The 5851-nt window shown below is 42.1% G+C and overlaps 1 pseudogene; it reads left to right on the top strand.

Moving 5' to 3' along the window:
• The first annotated feature begins 2904 nt into the window (after positions 1 to 2904).
• On the top strand, positions 2905 to 3456 carry LOC101359788 (ferritin heavy chain pseudogene; annotated as a pseudogene).
• The last annotated feature ends 2395 nt before the right edge of the window (positions 3457 to 5851 follow it).

Below are 5851 nucleotides of genomic sequence, written 5' to 3' on the forward strand. Positions count from 1 at the left end.
AATAACACCCCTTGGGACAGGCAAATCAGGTGATATTTTTTCCATCTTTGTATGATTATTGTGAGTGCCAAAAAGACCAGTGACATTCCTGAGTTATGACTGGAACTGAAACTTGTGGCTTTTGATTCCTAATTCAGTCCACATTAGCATTATACCATGGAGTTGACATGTGGGGTACAAGGCAGAACGTCTTCAAGAGAAGGAAATCTAATAGAACTTAAAATGTAGTTGGGCCAATTTGGAAGGAATATAGGGATAGGCCTAGATTTCCTGTCATTATCTGAGAAGTGGCAACCTGGACTTTTAGATAGCTTTGAACTTTAGTTTGATGGTGAGATAACTTTCAAGAGAGCTATTTTTAAGCTAAATAAACTGATAAATCTTCATTAGAAGCTTAGAATAATGTTTCAGACCAGGAAGAGGAGATGAAAAAGAGGGGAGTTCTATCTAAAGTAGATGAAAATTTTCAATTCTACATTTTTTATTACTTTGAAGGACGAATTACATTTTAAAGATCCAGGGGCATACTAATTAGTAAAATGAGTTTAATAAAAATGATAATTTCTCATAAATCTAGATTTCATATTAATTTTGCATTAAAATAGTTCCACTCCATTTTGTTGTTTTGTATTTTAAAATATTTAAATTCAGGGAAAACGCTAGACAAAATAGAGATAAATATTTATCTACTGGAGATTTTAGTATATCTTTTATTTACCATAAACATTTTCTTTTCAGTATACACCACTCAGTCTCTTTCTGCACTCTGCCACCTCTTGTACATTCCTTTCCATTATCCTAGAGATCTCTGCTCATTGCAGTTTGATCATTGATTCCCCCCACCCACAACCCTGAGCAGAAAAGAAAGTAATTGCCTGAATGAATTCGTTCTAATTCACTAACAAAGAGAAGTATGGCAGACACTATCGATTACTACTTCAACAGCCATTTCACTCCTTCTTGCTTGCTAAGAGAACCCTAATGTTGGGGGAGTGACAACATTCCCAGTTGCTACGAATGAATCATGATTAGTCTAAGTCAGTTATGGTAGTACTGTTCCTTTTTCAAGTTTCTGAAGGTAGAAGGTTAGATTTTGTTGAGTCTTTTCTTCTTTTCTAAGTAGGAATTTAGTGCTATAAACTTCCATCTAAGAACTGCTTTAGCTGCATCCCGCAAATATTGATCAGTTGGGCTTTCATTTTCATACGGTTTGAAATAATTTCTAATTTGCCTTTGATCTATTCTTCGACCTATGGTTTATTTAGAAGTGTATTATTAGTTTCTAAATATTTGGGGATTTTTCACATATTGGTCTGTTAATGACTTCTAATTTAATTCCATTGTGGTCAGAGAACATATTTTGCATTATTTGAATCCTTCTTAAAGTTATTTATACTTATGTAATAGCCCAGAACATGGCCATTCTTGATAAATGTTCCATGTGCACATGAGAAGAATGTGCTTCTAAAAGAATATGTCTTAAAGTGTCTTCTCATCTGTCTCTTGAGTATTATTTCTTTTCTTCTTCTTTTTATTCCTGATTATAGCAAGTAATACCCCATAGGTTGCCTGCAGAGAGAACTGTGTGGCTACTGACCCATGTGAATATATTATCCATTCAGAAAATAAATATTTGCATTTTTAGAAGTGAAAAAAGTATAATTGAATCGTGGAGGTGGACTAAACACAAGGATTACACACACACACACACACACACACACACACACACACACAGAGAAAGGTATCAACAGCAGATGGGAAATTGTGAGGGATTCATAGAAAATAGAAAAAGCAGATGCTATCATATTGGTAAATTCAGAGGATTTAAGACACCTGCATAGAAAACTAAGTGCGTTCAGAGAAACTTCAAAAACAGAGTCAACTTTGAAAAGTAGATCAATTTGTTCCTGCCTTCCTGTGACCCTTCCCCACCCCTGCTTACACTGGGCAGTAAAGTCCAGTGGCTGTGATCCCTGCTTAATCCCTAAAATGAAACTCCAAAGACAGTAAATTACCTGACTGGGAAGGGATCCCAAATTAGAGCAGGGCTTGAGACAACTGCACCTACACAGCCGACTTGGAGGGGACTGAAAACCAAAGCGCACATCAACCTATAAGGAAATACACTAAAGTCTTCCAATACCAGAGAAGTGCCCCGCTTAATTTGCCACGTGGGAGGGCCTCTACCCTATCTGCTAGCTGCATGCCATGTATCCCAAAGAGAGAAGACCTCTGCCTCGTTGACACATCCTGCTCTCCATTCAAAGCGGCCGACTGGGGAAATGGATATCACAATTGCCAGTTAAATCCACGCTAATTACCTGCATTAATCAAACGAGTCCTTTATTATTCATTTATATGAATGTACACAGGTTTGCCAGGTATTTGAGAAGAATGAAAGAGAGGATCATGATGAATAACCAAAATTCATTGGGGGAAAGAGGGAACAGATATAATACAGGAAACAGAACTGTATGAGTAGATTGAAATTCATTTTATCAGATATTAAAACAAGAAAATGGGTTTATAAAATAAAAATAGGTTTCTATAGAATGGAGCAATGAGAGTGGAAGAGAAAGTGCTCAGACGCTAGAAACACTATTGCCCAAATTAAAAACTCAGTGGAGGCCGACACTCAGTGCACAGAGGCCAGGGTTCCTGCTCCATGGAACGCGGCACTCACTCCCCCTCCCGCCGTTCCGAGAACTCGTTCTAGACCCACCCAGCCCCCCATAACGGACCCGTCATCCGGGTCCCAATCCGCACTTTATAAACAACCCCGCCAGCCGCCAGCCGGGTCCCAACTCTGCCGTCCGGATCCAGATCCCACCGACAGGAGCCGCCTACCGCCTGCCACACTTCACCTACGCCTGCGCCGTCGCTGCCTGGCCCGAGACACCCACCATGGCTACCGTGCCGTCGTCGCAGGCGTGTCAGAACTACCTCCAGGAGTGCGAGGCCGCCATCAACCGTCAGATCAACTTAGAGCTCTACGCGTCCTACGTGTATCTCTCCATGGCCTACCACTTCGACCGCAACGACTTGGCCCTGAAGAACTTCGCGGCCTACTTCTTGCGCCACTCGCACAAGGAGCGTGAGCATGCGGAGACTCTGCTGAAGCTACAAAACGAGCGTGGGGGCCGCATCCAGCTCCGCGAAATCAGAAGTCCCGACCTGGACGACTGGGGCAGCGGGCTCAACGCCATGGAGCATGCCTTCCACCTGGAGCAGAGCGTCAACCAAAGCCTTCTGGAGCTGCACTGGCTGGCCACCGACAATGGCGACGCACAGCTGTGTGACTTTCTGGAGAGTCACTTTCTGTACAAGCAGGTGAGGGCCATCAAGGAGCTGGGCTACCACGTGACCAACCTGCGCAAGCTGGGGGCCCTGGACACTGGCCTGGCCGAGTACCTCTTCGAGGAGTTCGCCTTGGGCAACAGCGACAAGGAGAACTGAGCCTTAGCACCCAGGGACTTCCGTGGTCCCTGGTGCACGCAAGCATGCTGCGGTTACAACAAGTTCACTTCTCTTTCTTTTCTTTTCCTACTCTACCATTTCTTCCAATAAAGTGATTTGGTACCAGAGTTAAATAAAGGTCTCCTGGTGATTCTTGTGTGGGTAACCCTCCCAACTTTGAAGAACAGGGCAAATCCCCATGCAGTGGTCCAGGAGTCTCCCCACCCACCTATTCCCCAACCTCATGCAGCTCGGGAATTCCAGAGGTGGAGGGAGGGACAAGGTATTTCAGGTGAGCCTGGAAAATAAACAAAATTAATCTTCCCGTTAAAAGCAAGATGGGGTGGGAGGTGAGGAGGGGTGGGGGGTGAGGAGGTATGGGTGGTGAGGGGGAGTGGGGGTAAGGGGAAGTGGGGTAGTACCTGGGAGTCTCCCTAACCATTCATGCTGCAACTTTGTGCAGCTCAGGATCTCCAAGGGTGGAGGGAGGGAAAAGGTATTTAAGGTGAGCCTGGAAAACACACAAAATTAATCTACCTGTTATAAGCAAGGTGGGGTAGGGGGTGAGGTGGGGTAAGGGGAATGAAGTGGGGTGGAGGGGAGAGGAATGGGTTTCAGTGCGGTGTGTGGGGTGGTGCCTGAGTGACCATACACGGATGTGCATGGTAAAAGGATAAACCGTGGCCTGGAATTCATGATAGTGTTTGTTTCTGGAATGAAATAAAGAAAATTAGATAGGGTAGGGACCAAAATAAAGGGGTCTTCCACTTTACCTGTAATGTTTTATCATGGTCACCAGTGACAGGCATACTTGCTGTGGTTACAAAATATCCACTTGTATTTTCTTTCATTTTTACCATTTCTGCCAATACAGTAATTTACTACCAAATAAATAAATAAATACATAAAACTCAATAAAAAGGCTACAAATTGTAAGGTCATGGCTGAAGGTCAAATGTGTGATTTGAATATAAAATAGAATAAATCTCCCTAAGTACAAAGCCAGTGACTCTGGCTACTTTGAAGACTATTGAGGGAGGGTCCCACTTGGATGGTTACAGTTAAAAAACAAAAAAAAAAAAAACAAATTATCAAATGTTGGCAAAGATGTGGAGAAATTGGAACCCTTATCCATTGTTGGTGGGAATGCAAAATGGTACAGCTGCTGTGGAATTACTGGATCATGTGGTGGTTCCTCAAAAACTGAAAATAGAACTACCATATGATCCAGCAATTCCACTCCTAGGTATACACCCAAAAGTCTTGAAAAAGAGACTCAAACAGAGACTTGTACACCAATGTTCACTGCAGCACTATTCACAATAGACAAAAGGTGGAAACAATCTAAATGCCTATGAACAGATGAATGGTTAACAAAATGTGGTACATACATACAATGGAATACTATACAGCCTGTAGGAGAAATGAAGTCTTGATACATGCTACAGTTGGATGGAGCTTGAAGACATTATGCTGAGTGAAATAAGTCAATTGCAAAAGGACAGATATTGTATGACCTTACTTATATAAAAAGACAAGAAAAGGCAAACATACAGACACCAGTTTATTAGTGGATACCAGAGGCAGGAGGGAGGAAAGGAGGGTGGGTATTGCTTATGTAGTACTGAGTTTCAGTTTACAGTGATGGAAAAATCACATTGATTAAGGATAGTGTGGCACAGCCAATTAGTGTAAGTGTTGTCAAGAAGTTGTACACCTGTAAAAAGTTGAATTGGCAAAAACTGTGTGATAGACATATTTACAACAACAACAAAAAAACAGCAGCTGCTGGGCTGCTTACATACAATCAAATACCTCATGGAAATTGGTTCCTTGGTTTGGAGGTTTAAGGTCATGGTTTCATGGGACATCCTACTTAATTGGCCTAATAACATGTTTAGTGCTTCTGTTCTGTCTCCTAGTTCACTGCATAGTTTTTGGGATCTTAAAAGGCACAAACAATTGGTCTCTATTTACCTGGAGCAACAGAAGAAGAAGGAGAGTCAGGAATAGGGGGAGGAAATGGAATGCATGGCTAATTGCCTCCATGAACAACTGTCTTTGCAACCAGACCAGAAGAATTGGATGGTGCCTGGTTCCCATTACTGAACATCCTGATCAAAGATTCTATAGAAGAATCTTGGTCAAAGGCGAGGAAATGCATAATAGAATTTCAAATCCTCATGGACTCCAGACTTTTCAGGCTGGATGGACCCCTGAAATTACTGCGCTGAGATAATCTTAAAACCTTGAATCAAAAATACTCCCTGAAGTCTTTCTGAAACCAAACAATAGTTTAGCTTAACTAGTAAAGCATGTCTTCCTTGAGCATTATGCTCTTTTAATAACAATCTACATGGATCAAAAATACAACAGCAACTCAAAAGTTTAGATA

The sequence above is a fragment of the Trichechus manatus genome, unplaced genomic scaffold (genome assembly GCF_000243295.1).
Source record: "Trichechus manatus latirostris isolate Lorelei unplaced genomic scaffold, TriManLat1.0 scaffold00427, whole genome shotgun sequence".
In the NCBI taxonomy this organism is placed as follows: domain Eukaryota; kingdom Metazoa; phylum Chordata; class Mammalia; order Sirenia; family Trichechidae; genus Trichechus; species Trichechus manatus.